Below are 16937 nucleotides of genomic sequence, written 5' to 3' on the forward strand. Positions count from 1 at the left end.
TTTCATGAGAGAACCAATTCAACAGTTAATTATGGATAAATTGACTTTAACTATTGACAATTGAGGTTTATGTCCCTATTTGCAATTCTCCGCTATCTGACATAAATAGCTAAAAAGAATTTGTGCTCTTTCCCAGTCAGTGGGTATGTCCATTAAACTTCACCCACTCTATGCTCCTGTTCCTCCTATGGCTGAAGTATGAATTTAATCATTTTTCCTTTCCCATCCTGATTTTCCCCCTGAATGTGGTGGTGAGCTGCCTTCTTGAACTGCTGTAGTCCATGTGCTGGAGGTTGACTCACAATGCCCTTAGAGAGGGAATTCCAGGATTTTGACCCAATAATACTGAAGGAACAGTAACACATTTCTAAGTTAGGATAATAAGAGACTTGAAAGGGAACTCACAGTAGGTGATGTTCCCATATATCTGCTACCCTTGTCCTTCTACTGATCATGGGTTTGGAAGGTGCTGTCTGAGAATTTTGGGTAAATTTCTGCAATCCATCTTGTTGATAGTACACACTGCTGCCACAGGGTGCCGATGGTGGAGAGAGTGGATTTATGTGGATGTGGTGCCAATCAAGTGGGCTGTTTTCTCCTAGATGGTGTCAAACTTCTTGAGTGTTGTTGGAGCTGCACCCATCCAGGCAAGTGGGGAGTATTCCATCGCATTCCTGACTTGTGTCTTGCAGATGGTGGACAGGCTTTGAGGAGTCAGGCAGTGAGTTAGTCATCACAGTTTTCCTAGCCTCTGATCTGCTCATGTAACCACCATGTTTATGTGGTGAGTCCAGTTAAGTTTTTGGTTATTGCTAACCACAAGGATGTCGATAATGAGGGTTTTAGTGATGATATCACTATTGAATGTCAAAGGATGGTGATTAGATGGTCATTGCCTGTGGCACGAATGTTACCTGCCACTTGTCAGCCCAAGCTTGGATATTGTCCAGATCTTGTTGCATTTTGTTAATGGCAAGGTTTTCTCTATATTGCTTTGCTTTACTGTAGTCATGCTTCACGTGTTTTTTCTTTGTTGCTGGTTAGTTCTTCTACATTATTATGCTATCCAATGTTGTCCTTTTATTCATTGTACATTAGTAATCATCATCTGTGATTGTTGTTCAGTTATGTCCAGGATGGGAGTTGATGGAACCTGCAGGAGGTAAAGCTATTATAAACGTTACAGCAAGTCCTGCTTGCACTTCTGAAAACTGTGACTTTAAGTTCAACAACTTCAAGTAAATCACAAGCTCTCATAAGAATTAATGTGAAAACCACAGTTAGATTCCTTTCGCCACTTCTTGCCTGAAAATTAAAACAGTGCACAAGGTAAAAATATTGTACCATCCATATGCAGCACGGTGCATTCTTAATTAAATAAATGCAAAATAAAATCAGTTTCTAAATATGCATAAATACCATATTAGCTGAAAAGAAAACATTTCAGGGAAATAGAAAAAGAGCAGAGGAGTTGGACTGCATTTATCTATCTTACATGATAGTTGTTTCAAAGTACCAGCACAAATATGACGGACCAAATGGCTTCCTGCTGTGCTTTAGTTTGATCATTCTCAAGTTTAAAAAAAACTGTGGAAAAGTCCATAAGTCCAGTCCTGTGACCTTTTCCCTGCACTCCACAGAAAATGTATGCCATATTTTTCTCTAAGGTTCAAAAACTTTGATACCTAAGTGATTTAATTCTGCAGCTCTCTCCGTCTTCCAGCTAAATTAAGAAAAAGAATATTTTGAATCTTTCAGTTAGAAATACTGTGTTATGTTTTCACATATGCTTTTATCTCTGAACATTGTGTCCCGTTATCATAGAGATTTTCTATCTGAGCACTCTTCACTTTTTGAAAACAAAATTTCATTTTTTGTCATCAGTCACCTAAAGGAAAGTGTGCAGTATTCTTTTCCCGAATTTCCACAGGTTCAAGTCAATAAGATTTTTATGCACTTTATTGCTGATCTGTGATGGCAACGTGAGATTCCAATACACAACTCTACCAACACGGTATACCAATGTGAATGCACAGTTGCTCCACCGATAATACATACAATTGAGGTAAAAAAGAAAATGGCACTGCAAATGGGAAAATGGAGCCCAAAGAACAATAAAATTTAAATGAGCCATAAGCAGGCAACCTAAAACAAGGACTTGGTGTACCTTTTTTTTTATTGAGTATTGTCTTTGAATTATACACTGGACAATATTTTAAGTGAAAGTGAGGACTGCAGATGCTGGAGTTCAGAGTCAAGATTAGAGTGGTGCTGGAAAAGCACAGCAGGTCAGGCAACATCCGAGGAGCAGGAAAACCAACATTTCAGGCAGGAACCCTTCATCAGGAATCAGCCCTTCCTGATGAAGGGCTCCTGTCAAAACATCGATTTTCCTGCTCCTCGGAAGCTGTCTGACCTGCTGTGCTTTTCCAGCATCACTCTAATCTTGACTCTGAATATTTTATACACGTCTGCTGGATAGGACTTTATAGCCGTTCACTGATGATGTTAAGTTGTGAATGAGTTTACATGAACTATTTACACTTTTTAAGGTATGTCTGTAGCTGCCTAATGTTCAATTCTACTTTACAGATAGTTAGCCACACTTTGCAGAATGATGTCCATTGCTGTCCAAAGCTCATTGGTTCATTAGAAATATTGGAGGAACCTCATACCTCACTATTCAAGCACATGGATCAATTGCAGGCCAGAAATTCTTGGGTTAAATCATTACAAATAACTTTGTTTGCAATCAACAAGAAGAGCTTTTTGCTTTCAAGGCCAATCTTTTTCACTGAAGAAGCTGCAAATGAAAGTAATAAGTAAATTATGTGCATTGTCATTGCTATAGTAAAAGCACCATATTTAACCTCAATTTGATCTTCAAAAATATGTTTCTTCATTAAAATTGAGCTTATGTTGTAAAACCAATGAAGAATTCCATGTGTTTTTTGTCATCTTGGAAATTAAAAAACAAGCTGTTCTGGATTTGAGACTCAGTTTATGAGGGAGGGTTTGTTATATATGTCTTTCTTTTAAAAAAATTGAACAGGAAAGCACTTTTAATCAGATCTGACAATAATTTCCTTCCCTGTGATCTAGTGTCTGTTTTTGCTGGAACGTAAAATGATAAGGTTTGATGAAGTTTATCATTTTCTTTCTGTCTCTCGCTAAGTGCATTGTTTTACTTCTACGACACATTTGAGCAATTGGCTCAACTCCCTGAAGTGAATGTCACATTTAGTCTGAAGAATAACAGACAACATCAAGGACTAAAGTAATCTGTGTTTGCCAATTTGCTGACTCCCTTTTCAATGCTTTAAGTTTCAAAAGCTGGAGGAGGTTTTACTAAGAATGTTAAGAATGCCACACAATGTACTTGAAAGCACAAATATATAGCTGCCTTTACAAAGGATTGTCAGACAACCAAAGTCTATGTACCATTAATGGGATTTGATGCACTAGCCTTCTGATTTTCAAAACTATAAATATTGTTTGTTGAAGAGCAAAATCATAACAAGGTCATTCATCTGACTAATGTCCCAAACTGGAAACGCGCTGAAATATGACAAGCGTGCAAGCATCCGATAAATAGCTCTCAGTCCTTTCACTATCACCAAAGATTGTGATCAAAATTTGTTAGATGCTTATTGACTGGTGCCAAAAATGGGAAGGAGGGATAGAACTGGTGCCAAAAATGGGAGGGAGGGAGGGAAGGAGATTTGTGATGTGTTTGAGTGGGAGTCATTTTCTGTCATTGTCTTGAAGATAATTCAGTTGAAACTTCAGAATTTTATTTAGCTTAAGCCTTGAAATGTATGAGGTAAGGGGGAAACAAGGCAGCAATTGCAATTGCACAAGTATTTAGAAAAGTAGGTATGTGAGAACCTACCATGTACAAAATGGCAGGGTCAAATGAAACAAATGAAACCATCAACTGTATAAATATCACAATTTGGTTCTGGTTAACTTTGACAGATGAGGTTTGGAAACCATGGAAGTGCAAAGTGATGAACCTATGTAATCTCATTACTTATGGATAGAGATATGATCCAGTAGGACATCATGTGATCTGATTTCACTAATGATGAAATCTAGCTATTAGCATCAGTGGATAACCCCTTATGCTACAGTACTAAAATTCAGATAAGTTAGGCCTAGCATGTAATGGCTGAGTCAAATAAAACACAAGATGAAACTCTCAGCTGCAGTCTTTGTAATGCCACAGTTAACTATTTAAATCAACTTATTTTACTCACTCTACATTCTATTCAAATTGCAAATTTTTGATCCTGCATTTTCTTAACACCTTTAACAAATATAGGTGGCAGTCTAAATGACTAGATATGAGTTGGTATAATCATTCAATGACACTTATGTAATCTCTCTATCAATTACTGTGATGTAGCAAAATGGAAAAAAAGAAATGAATAGAACCAAATAGTATGAAAAATTATTTAACATCATAAAATTAGTTTTTGTTTCTATTTCTAAATCCCACAAGAGTGCTAGATTTCACTTCCACTTATTAGCTTGTAAACAGGATATTAGTTTTAGCTTATTTGTAGCTCTTTTACTTCTAAAGTTGGAAGTATAGGAGTCAAGTCTGTCTCCTGATGTTTAAGTGCAAGATCTATGCTGTCACTTCAATCTAATGTCTCTTTGTAATACAGCAGCTCAATACTGCACTGTAACTCAGACTGCTTGTGCAGGTGGATGTAAAAGTTGTCATGGTACTATTTGAAGTAGCAGTGATGTGGCCCACACTTTCCCTCAACCAACAAACATAATAGATCGTTATATAATTCATCTCATTGCTGTTTTGGTACCATATACTGTGAGGATTAGCTCTTGCATTTGCCAAGATGACATAACTGACTGCTTCAAAGATTTATTCATTGCTTGTAAGATGTGACAGTACTTTTACCGGATGTGAAAAGTACCATGTAAATAATGCAGATACATTCTTTAGTATTGATGATGCATAATTCCGCTGTTTCAGGTTATTCCACTGAATTAGTAGATCTCATATTTGAGTGAGTAAGTTAACAGCTCAAGACTCACTACAAATATGATCACTTCAGTCTAAATTATTTAGCGCATCATTAAATAATCATCTTTTGTTGAAACGAGGTTCTGTCACTCCCTCATTTGGAACCCATGACTCTGTACTAAAGAACAGAGGCATTATTCAAGATGTTCTTGCCAATTTGTATGCCTTAATCACGAACACAAAACAGATCCTGCCATTGTCACATTCATGTTAGTGGGAGCTTTCTCTGAGCAAATTCATTGCCATATTTCCTTCAGACAATAGTAATTTTTGTCTGATGCACTGGTGGAATGTGAGCATCAATGGCTGGACAAGCATTTATTGTCCATCCTTAGTTGCCCTTGAGATGGTGATGGTGAGCTGCTTTGTTGAATCACTGCAGCCGTGTTTCATTTCAAAATCTCTTTGTTGGCTGTAAAGTGTTTTGGGAATTTTGCTGGTTATGAAAGATGTAAATCTTTATTACTTTTTTTTCAAAACCACATGTTTTATTGAAGGTGCCATCTTCTGGATGAGATACTCAAGTGCGGATGGATATTGAAAAATAAATAAAGCATTTTTCAAAGATTCGCCAGGAGTAATCATGAAGTCCTAGCTATATATTTTTTCTCAACTAACATTCCATGAATCTGATTACTTGATTCAATTACTTATGTGATACCTTGTTGTACATTTGTTTATACAATAGTGACTGCACTAAAGTAACCTGAAAAGTGATATTTTGAATTATATTATCGGTACTACTGTTGTATTTTCCTCCCTTTAATTCATTTTGTGTGCATTCTTGTATTCCATTTCTTGATATTGTTCTTCAAACATTGATAACTACTTTTCTTCTGGGCTCAATCCTATTTTATGCTCTTGCAACCAAATAATTACAGCAATTCTTTTAGCAAACAAAATTGCTGGACAGATTCATCAGCTGGATTATTCCAAAGAACACTGAAGCCTGTCAACTCTCATTGCGAAACTCTTTCATTATTTTCCCTGATATGGGAAGAAAGTACTTTAATGTGGTAACTTGTTTAAATTATTTCATTTTCTAATTTATCTTTTCAGTTGAAGTTTATGAATATTTCATTACAAATGCGAATTGCTGCAAGTTCATGACAGATCCCTTAACTTCTGAAAATGTTAGTTTCTGCAGTTCGCAATATATTAGACAGCATTGTTATTTTATAACCTATCCCTATACCTCTGTTATTCACAATGTTCCAATTTTAATTGATTCACTTTTTCGAACTGTTGTAGTCCATTGAATGATGTGAAGTAGGACGTTCCATGATTTGTCACAGTGATGAGCAAAAGTGATCAATCCCTATGTCAAGTTGGTATGTGATTTGGAGGAGCTATTACATTCCCATACATCTGCAATTCTTATCTTTTTAGACAATAGGAGATATGGATTTTGGAGCTACCATTGAAAACGCCTTAGTGATTCACTGCATCACAGGACAACCTGACTGCATGGTGTACCATCCACAAGACTCACTACAGTAACTCACCAAGACATCTTCAGTAGCTCTCAAATCCATGACATTTGCTCAGGGAGGGATCAGAATGAAAGTATTCCATTTGATATTCGTGACTGAACACCTATGTTCTGTACACAAGACTGATTCCAAGCTTCAGTTGTTTCTACTTCAACATAGGAGAAAGTGAGGTCTGCAGATGCTGGAGATCAGAGCTGAAAATGTGTTGCTGGAAAAGCGCAGCAGGCCAGGCAGCATCCAAGGAACAGGAGAGGAGATGACCTGCAGTGAGAGAGGGACTCACTGAAATCCTTGTAGAGGGAGGAAGATGAAGGGCTTATGCCTGAAACGTCGAATTTCCTGTTCCTTGGATGCTGCCTGGCCTGCTGCGCTTTTCCAGCAACACATTTTCAGCTCTACTTCAACATACGACAGTGTTCCCTGGCCAACATTTCTGTCCCAGGCCTCCTTCAGGTCTTCAGCTGGAAGACAACATCCACTCATTTTCTGATTGGGAAGTCTGGATTCTTCAGGATTCAATACTTTAATAATTTTAGAGTCTGAACATCACCTTCCATGTGCTTTATCACTCCCACACTCCAGGCTCTGTCATGACATGGGATGATTCATCACAGCAAACCCATTTTCCTCTACCTATGGTCCCCATTATCAGGTTTTCATCCTGGCTTACTTTTATCCATCCCTTTTTTGTCTCCTTACCGGTTGTTCTCTCCGCCCCCCCCACCCCACCCCCCCCCCCCCCCCCCCCCATCTCTCTCTCTCTCTCTCTCTCTCTCTGGCTGCAGCACTGCCTCTCTATTTCAGTTCTTTTTATCTCCCCCAGTCCCTGGCTTTAGCACCTACACCACATTTTTCTAGCTGCTAGCAGTTCTGATGAAGAATCAATAGACTCGAAATGTTAACTCTAATTTTACTGCACAAATGCTGCCAGACCTGTTGAGTTTCTCCAGCAATTTTGTTTTCGTTTCAGATTTTCAACATCCACAGTTTTACTTTAGTACTCCAATTCGTACTGAGTACTGCAGCTTTTGAGCTGTAAACTGCATTCCCCTTGGGAATTGTTACGTCCATTGAAGACTCTTTTCCCAATGAGGAGAAGAAAGAAATGGAGGAGTGCAGCCTGATAGGGACAGGGGTAACATGAGGTAAGCAATGCCGATGGAGAAGGATGTTCAAAATAAAAACCACAACGTTAAGTAGGCAGAGGTAGATGGCTCGGGTGGCTGTTTCTCATTGTAGCCACTCGCATCTGCATTTTGGCATGTGTTTTGGGTAGATAGTGTTTCATTATGTGGGGGATGGCCATCTCATACGTGTGACCTTAAGGCTAATGTAGTATTTAATGTCTTCAACTTTGGGTCATTCATAGGAGCATCTTGCTGGGATCACTATTTACTGCATTCACATTTTTATGGATGCTATACTCTGCTGTGACCATGGAAACCCATTTATATAGCTGGGACTTTTGTTAAGAGGAATGGATATCCAGATTTTGTGCAGGTACAGGTTTGAGTAATTATCAGTTCAAATAGACTTTAGGCTTTAATTTTGCTCTTTAAGAAACAGGTAATACTATTGAAATTAATGCAAAGAAACACATACATTTACATATCATCTTATTACATCTTCAATAATAATTTCCTCTTGAAGTACATGTGGTTAACGTTCCGGTGCAAAAACAAAATGGCCCTGACGTTTTGTACATCTGAACTGGTCACTGCTGGGAATCTAAGCATTACCCAAACTTGCTTACATAGACAGTTCTGAAACAATTTCAACATTCTGATATGACTGCAATAGGGTGGGAAAGAAATAATTTCTTTTTGAAGCATCTCTGGGGAAAATTGTGCAAACCTCAAAATTCATCGGTTATAATGTGGACACAGTTGGGATGCATTACTGGATAGTTCCCATAAATTCCAGAGAGTGAGTAGGACAGAATGAAAACTTCAAGAAAGTCTTTTCAGATTTGTGAAACTTGTGGATTCAGTTAATGTAAATGGTGTTCCAGACTGGTGCGCAGTGTGCCAAGTGAATATTACATTACGCTTACAGTCTCTCACAGTGCTTGGTATTTTTTGAATAATACAGGATCATTATGTCAGCTTAAGATAATAGTTTATTTCCTGCCAGCCTGGTTAAATGCATTTTGTTCCAAAAATAACATTGGAAAGACTTGTATCTTTTCAAACAAATAAGTTAGATTTATTTTCTAGATGAAATGCATTTCTGATTACAGTAAAATATTTCAGTTTGTTAATTTCTATATCTATGTAACACCATCAGGAAATCATAATTGTTATTTACATTGTGTTTTTCTTTGCTCTTGGGACATCTCAAAGCACTTCATGACCAATGAATTATTCTTAAAATGCAGTCACAATTTATGTAGGTACAGTCTAGCTAATCATGTACAGTATTATCCAATTAAAACAATCAACATCTCCCATGTGAAATGGAATTGAGGAATTTGGAGAGTGGGCAAGAAGTGGAATTGAGAACAAAAAAATAGTTGTGATGGCATTGAAAGCAGAGAAGACTCAATGGACAAATTGATCTACTCCTTGTCCTGTTTTTCCAATGTTCTTCTGTTCCATCCTTTTGTTGTAGTACAATGGGACTAACCTAAAACTTATGATTTTTTAGAAAACAATGACTAAGACAGACATAATTTTCGCTGTTGCCTACTTTCACATTCATATACCAGTCAAGTTGGTTACCTGATCTTGTATTTTGGTCAAAGGCATCAGTGCAAAATGAATTTTAATGCCAGCATGTCATTATGTTATTAACAGCTAAGAAGCTTTGCAATTAACCTCCAGTCTCCAAGTTTTTGCTGCATCTATTTCAATTTCATTTAATATTATCTGCAGCTAATGCAGTGCCTGATTATTTCCTAGACATGTTCTTATTAAATATACTTTGGATAAGCTGTTGTACTGTACTGGAACCTTTGCCATTGATTCTGGCTCTTGATACACAAGCGTCCTGAAGTTGGTTGCAAACTGGAAGTAAACTTGGTGCCTCCCAGTCTCTCGTGCTCCTCAAATTTCAAGCACTCATATTTGTATTTAAATCCTCCATGACTTCCATCCTCCATTACTACATCCTCTAGACTTTTCCAGCATCAGGCTATGCTGAGCTAAGTATAACTCTGATACTGGTTGTTTCAGGATCCCTCTCCTTCACCTCATAGAACTCAGGTGTCCAGTCCTGGAATTTTTAGATTCCCTATTCAGGACAAACCTTTCCTTTTTCACTAAACGGCTACTCATTTTTCCTCCAAGTCCCCTTTGCTTGTCCTTTATTTGTTTGATTTTACAGCACAGATTAATCATTGTCATGACTCAGACCTATGAAATGCTGACAAATTTGACTGTTGGTTGGAGCGATATCAGTCAGCGGCTGAGTTTATGCAATAGCTAACAATTTATTGAGTAACTTTTAAAAGAAGCTTTGATCAAAATAGATGACCATATATGCAAACGATTATTCAGAACTCCAAGCATTATACTAACATGAATATTATTTGATGTCCTTGTTTTTCATTGGACTATCTTTTACGAGCTTATAACTTTTTCAGATTCTTTATTGTAACATAAAGCCATTAGATACAGGAGCAGAGTTAGGGAATTCAGCTCATCTAGTCTGCTCCAGCATTCAATCATGGTTGATATGTTTCTCACTCCCATTCTCCATCCTCCCTCCCAATAACCCTTGATCCCTTTATTAATCTTGAGCCTAACTATCTCCGCCTTAAAAACACTCAATAATTTGGCCTCCACAGCCTTCTGTGGCAATGATTCACCCACTTCTGGCTGAAGAAATTACTCATCATCTCAGTTCTAAAGGGTCGTCTCTTTACTCTGAGGCCGTGCCCTTCAGTCCTGGTTTCTCCTACTAGTGGAAACAACTCATTAAGGCCCACTTTATCCTAGCCCCTCAGTATTCTATAATTTCACTGAGGAGTCCCCAAATCCTCCTAAACTCTATGGAGTAGTCTCAGAGTCCTTAACCATTCCTCATGACAAACACTTTTTTTACATCTCTTCCACCTTTATTCCCTCATATTTTCAGCTCTCTTGAAGATTAGATAAAGAGGATGATGATAATTACTTTAAAGGTGTTCAATTTGCTCTGAGTGGCTTGGTTCCCATCTTCACGTATGTATCAGAAACATGGAACATAGTTCATGATTTCTTCTCAAATTCCTGGAGAGTCATCATCAGTACTGTCTTCACTAAATTCTGCAAATCCACAGTAGGCATACCAATGTGAGCATTCTGTCCCAGGCCAATATCTCCAGGATTGAGGCTCCAGTGACACATAAAGAGCTGCAATGGCCTGGCTACATTGTGTGCAAACCTGACACAAGACTTATTTCTGATGAAGGGCTCCAGCCTGAAATGTTGATTTTCCTGCTCCTCGGATGCTGCCTGACCTGCTGTGCATTTCCAGCACCACTCTAACCTTGACTGTAATCTCCAGCATCTGCAGTCCTCACTTTCGCCTCACTAAACAATTGCTCCATTCTGAACACCACAGTGGTAAATAATCACAAGGAGGACAGAGACTATGCAACAAGGACACCCTAAAAACCTCCTAGACAAGAACAACATCCCCACTGATCCATGGGAACCACTTGGAAGAACAAGCTGGAAAAGTAGTATCTATGAAGGCACCAACCCCTTGGAGTATCACCGAGTGGAGCACATGGAGGCCAACCGCAAGCAGTGGAAAGAGCGCACAGAATCAAGTACCTCCCACCCACCCGTCTCGGCAAACATCACTTACCCCATCTATGGCACAGTCTGGGGCTGCAGGATTGGGCGATTTAGCCACTGCAGAATCCAACCTCCAGAGGGGAAGCAAATTGTTCTCAACCCTGAAGGACTGCTTCAAAAGGCAACGCAAACTTGAACATGACTTTTACTTTACTTAAATGAGGCACTTATGAGGAAAGGCTGAGGCACTTGGGGCTGTTCTCATTGGAGAAGAGAAGGTTTAGGGGAGATTTGATAGAGGTGTATAAGATGATTAGGGGTTTAGATAGGGTCGACACTGAGAACCTTTTACCGCTAATGGAGTCAGGTGTTAATTGGGGACACAGCTTTAAATTAAGGGGTGGTAGGTATAGGACAGATGTTAGGGGTAGATTCTTTACACAGCGGGTTGTGAGTTCATGGAATGCCCTGCCAGTAGCAGTGGTGAACTCTCCTTCTTTATGGTCATTTAAGCGGGCATTGGATAGGCATTTGGAAGTTATTGGGCTAGTGTAGGTTAGGTAGGATTCGGTCGGCGCAACATCGAGGGCCGAAGGGCCTGTACTGCGCTGTATCTTTCTATGTTCTATGTTCTATGTTCTATTAAATTAATCCAATGAAACTTAAGGAATTAATCATTCTGTCATTTTAAGCTTCATTTCTGTGGTTTTAGCTGTGTTGTATTTGTCACATTCTGACTAATAGTGCATCAAAAACATTTTGTTTCCAACTTTAAATGGGGATTGTAAATAGTTCTAATAACATTCGAAACAGATGCGGATCTCTGATTTCTATTGTGTTCTTCTCCCAGCACATAAAATATTAATATCAGACCACTATCCTGTAACGCATTAAGAAAACTAGCTCTTCTAAGTTAATTTCCATTAGTAACTTTGGTTTCAGTTCTTCATTTAGCTGTTGTAATTGATCTCCTTAAATATTTGTTTTGAACAGTTTCATGTTCAACTGGAATTTGAGGTGTAAATAGATTGCAAAACACCATATAACTTTTAACATATCATTCAGTTACAAGAATAAGGTGAAATCGTAGCAGGTAGAGTGTGGCGATGGAAAAAATGCACAACAGGTCAGGCAGCCCACCTGAGGAGCAGGGTAATCAACTTTCTGGGCAGGTCCCTTCATCAAGGCGCCAGAATCATCTCAGATTCTGAATTATTTGGATATTGGTGAGGAAATTGCAGTTACCTTGTTCTTGTAACTGAATGATATGTTAAAAGTTAGATGTCGTTTTGCAATCTATTTACACCTCAAATTCCAGTTGAACATGAAACTGTTCAAAACAAATATTTAAGGAGATCAATTACAACAGCTAAATGAAGAACTGAAACCAAAGTTACTAATGGAAATTAACTTAGAAGAGCTAGTTTTCTTAATGCGTTACAGGATATTGGTCTGATATTGATATTTTATGTGCTGGGAGAAGAACACAATAGAAATCAGAGATCCACATCTGTTTCGAATGTTATTAGAACTATTTACAATCCCCATTTAAAGTTGGAAACAAAATGTTTTTGATGCACTATTAGTCAGAATGTGACAAATACAACAGTGAGGAGATTCCCGATATCAAGCAAAATTCCCATTTTGTATTTCTGTATTCTGAAATACTGCCTCGGATGTCTAGCTCTGCATCTCTATTGACCTAGCCTTTAACTTAATTTGCTAATTCACTTCAGTCAATTCTATTTGCATTCCCCCATAATTACCCCCATTTGATGTGGAGGTGCTGGTATTGGTCTGAGGTGGACAAAGTTAAAAATCACACAACACCAGGTTATAGTCCACCAGGTTTATTTGGAAGTACTAGCTTTGAGAGACCTGCTCCTTCATCAGGTTTAGTGAACTAGTTATCTGATGAAGGAGCAGTGCTCTGAAAGCTAGTAATTCCAAATAAACCTGTTGGGCTATAACCTGGTGATGTGTGATTTTTAACTTAGCCCTTATTTGAACCCTAAAACTGAATATAAAGTTCAACAAGATTCTGGCCACTGTATCGTAAGCAGCACCCTCACTGTGAGATTATTACAGCCTCATGTACCTTGCTCTCTAGTTAGCTCCAGAACATGCTGTTTTAACAAATTACCCTGCAAGCATTCAATGAACTCATTATCTAGGCTTCCTTTGCCATTGTGACATTTCCAATCAATATGTAGATCAAAATCTCCTATGAATATCGGTGTGCCCTTTTGACAAAGTCATTATTTCTTCCTTTATGATTGACCTACTATGTGGCTACTGTTAGGGGAGTACACTACTCCCACAAGTGATTTTCATCTCTGCTCAAATGGTTTCCACAGCTTGTTCTCTATTACACCTTCTATTTCATCAATACCATCATTAGCTAACAGTCAGCCCTCCACCTTTTCCTGTTCTTCCGAAAGGTGTTACATCCTTCAGGATACAAGTACCAACCCATGTCATCCTGCAGCCATATCCCTGTAATGGCTAACAGACTGTACTTACTTTTTTCCATTTACTCTCTCAGTTCATCTGTTCTGTTTTGTCTTGAATGTTGCATACATTCGGATACAGGGTTTTGCATTTTAGCTGGTTACTCTTCTTGTAAATTTTCATCTTATTTTTGGTTGACTGGTAGATTGGTACTCGCTATCTCTTCCTGTCATGGTCTGTTCATCATTTTCCTTACTAATACCTTTCTCTTTGACCTTGACTATTTAATTTACCAAATCTTCGTAACTTGATGCCTTGCCACCAGTGTTACCAATTATGTATTTGGTAAGGAACCAGACCCCAGCGTGATTCAGGCGGAGATTGTCCTATCAGTACAAATCCTAATTTCTCCAATACTGGTGTTTCTATCACATGATCTGGTATCATTACTTTTACACCAGTTTTTGAATGATTCATCTCTTTGTTCTATTTTATTCTATGCCAATTTGTATGTGGATCAGGCAATTATCCAGAGATTATAAATTTCGTTATTCGCTTCTCACACTGACTATGCAGAGCTTCCTTCTTTGAACAGCCTGTGTTATTAGTACTTATGTAGACCACAATAATTAGATCACTCCCCCTCTCATTGCATATTCCTCTCCAGCCCTGAACAGACATCCCAAAATCTGGCACCAGGCAACAGCACAGTATTTGGTCTCCTACTCATTGTTGCACAGATTAGTGTCAATCCCCCTCATCATTCTGTTCCCTACTACTGTTACATTCCTTCTTATTCTCCCTCTTGAATAGCTTCCTGTACTACAGTCAATTCTTCGATGACACGATGGTTGTGTTCTTGTGCAACCCTGTGGTACAGAAAAAAATGTGATGCAGAATCAATGCTTAAAGTGTTGGTGCCATATTCGCATTCCAGCCAATACACAGTTTGTGCTGTCGAAACAGCATCACCAATTTGTCAATTGCGTTATAGCGAATTTGTGTTGACGGAATGCGTATTATAATAGAACAACCTGTGCAGTGTCATGGTCATTTTGCTCCCAAACTGCAGCCTCACTCACATTCAGACTATCCAAAGAAAAGTCAAGCCTGTTGATATTTGAAAAAAGCTAAAGGTCCTATGCTGTTGTCATCTGGGTTCTTGACTTGCTTGTTTCACAGGCACACTCACTTGTCCCCAAGCATTGACCAAATCAGACACCCAAACCTAAGAGGTGTAAAAGCCTCTTATTTCAAAGAATCTATGTAGCATCCTCCCTCCCTGTGCACTGTAGTAATTCAACTTCCAACTCAAACTCTGATCCAAAGCTTCTCAAACTTTAAATATTGCTTGCAGGCATGTTTGCTGCATTCCAGCATATTTGACACATCATCCATCTTGCCATCTTTAATGGCTTCTAATTAGCTATTTTTATTTATATTTAGTTATGTTTTTGTAGATTTTATTCATCTTACTACCAGTTGCTGCTCTGTTGTATATTAGCAATAAAATACACCTTAGTCACTTATAGAGTCATGAAGTCCTATGACACAGAAATAGGCCCATTGGTCCAAATTGGTCCATGCCAATCAAAATGTCCATCGATTTCCCTGCACTTGGCCCATGTCCTTCTAATCCTTGCCTATCCACTTACCAGATACTCACCAATTAACCAGCTTCTCCTGTGGTAGAGTAAGAATAGATTCCTGGAAACTGAAGACATTTAGGAAAAACAAAAGTAAAAGAACAAAGCAAATGAAACATTGAAAGGAATAAGTGATGCCTTTGCCCTTGACACTGTTGGGAATGGTAGATGGTGAATGTCGGTTGGCCACTATAAATGCATGACTTCGATAACCACAATCAATTCAAATGGTGGGTTCTGTAAGATATTTGATGAAGTTGGGCTGTTGTAGTACAATGTGGCCAGAAAGTCCCTGTTCAAGTTCCACTAGCTTCAGAGGTGTGTAAAAACATGTCTGAATGAGTCCATGTAACTATATTTCAGTGGAATTGTAAGGCTAGATTCACTCCCATTCCCAAAAAATGTAACCTCTCTCACTCTTGTACAAGTCTAAAATATTGCTTGTCATAATGTTGTATTAAGAACAATACCAATTTAGAAATTGAGAAAGGGAAAAGATGAGCAATCTGAGTCAAAAAAAATGTGCTGATGAATTATCATCAGACGCAACTAAATTACTTGTGCCCAATGATGTCAAACTTGTCTTTGATCTCTCAAATATGTTTAAAACGTCAGGGTGGCACAGATGCTTTTTGCCTTTAAGTTTCAGACATCTGTTTTCTCACAAGGATGTGCTGTCAAAACATGGGCCTTGATCTCTCATCAGGTTTTCTTGCAGGGCTGTATGATTTTATATGCCATGGAAGTTATCTTAGAAAGCAAAGGGCCAGTGTCACTGAGCTTACAGTGGTAGCCAGATGTTCCACAAACTCCATACTGCCTATTGGTCCTCACTTGCGATCCTTCAGGTTTTTCACATTGAGAATGATAATTCTAGTCATGTGTGCATTGTGCCAAATCTGGAACAGTTCTTGCTGTTAACCCATGTCAACTGGGAACTGAATCTGGACTGTCAGAAATCATCATGTCTTGTGACTTTTGATCCGAAACCAAATATAAAACTGAGACTATTCAATTTTAAAATTGAAAGTACAATGTTGAAAAAAAGGGTTTTTCTTGGAACAGTATTTTAGTACTAATTCAAAAGAAATATAAGATTGTTCTTTGAAGCCTTTTGATTACCTTTTTAGCTTAAAAGTTACTGTTAGTAATACTGGCAGACAATATTGAACACATTTTGCACTTTCTTCCTCTCTGCTATTTTGAAACGAATGAAATAATTTCTTACTGAAATACTAAAGGGAAGAATGAAACTCAAAGATGGCAAATGTTCATCCACTAAATTGTGTTGAAAAGTATGCAACACATATATTAACATTTTTAAAAGTTACATTGTAAAATAGAGACAGGATTCTATGAATTAGAATTCCTACAGTGTGGAAACAGGCCTCTTGGACCAACGAATCCACACCAAACCTTTGAAGAATATCCTAACCAGACCCATTCCCCTGACTAATGCACCTCATCTACATGTCCCTAAGCACTATGGGCAACTTAACATGACTAATTCACTTAACCTGCACCCCTTTGGATTGTGGGAGAAAACCAGAATAGCTGAGGAAGCTCATGC

At 38.3% G+C, this 16937-nt stretch overlaps 1 long non-coding RNA gene across 1 annotated transcript in view; it reads right to left on the bottom strand.

The window, feature by feature from the left end:
• Positions 1 to 460: 460 nt before the first annotated feature.
• Positions 461 to 16937, bottom strand: part of LOC132829697 (uncharacterized) — a 29522-nt gene continuing 13045 nt past the window's right edge. Inside the window, exon 3 of the long non-coding RNA XR_009646257.1 lies at positions 461 to 1153. This is a non-coding gene — a long non-coding RNA (uncharacterized LOC132829697). The remainder of the gene's footprint in view (positions 1154 to 16937) is intronic.

Source organism: Hemiscyllium ocellatum, chromosome 29 (assembly GCF_020745735.1).
Source record: "Hemiscyllium ocellatum isolate sHemOce1 chromosome 29, sHemOce1.pat.X.cur, whole genome shotgun sequence".
In the NCBI taxonomy this organism is placed as follows: Eukaryota; Metazoa; Chordata; class Chondrichthyes; order Orectolobiformes; family Hemiscylliidae; genus Hemiscyllium; species Hemiscyllium ocellatum.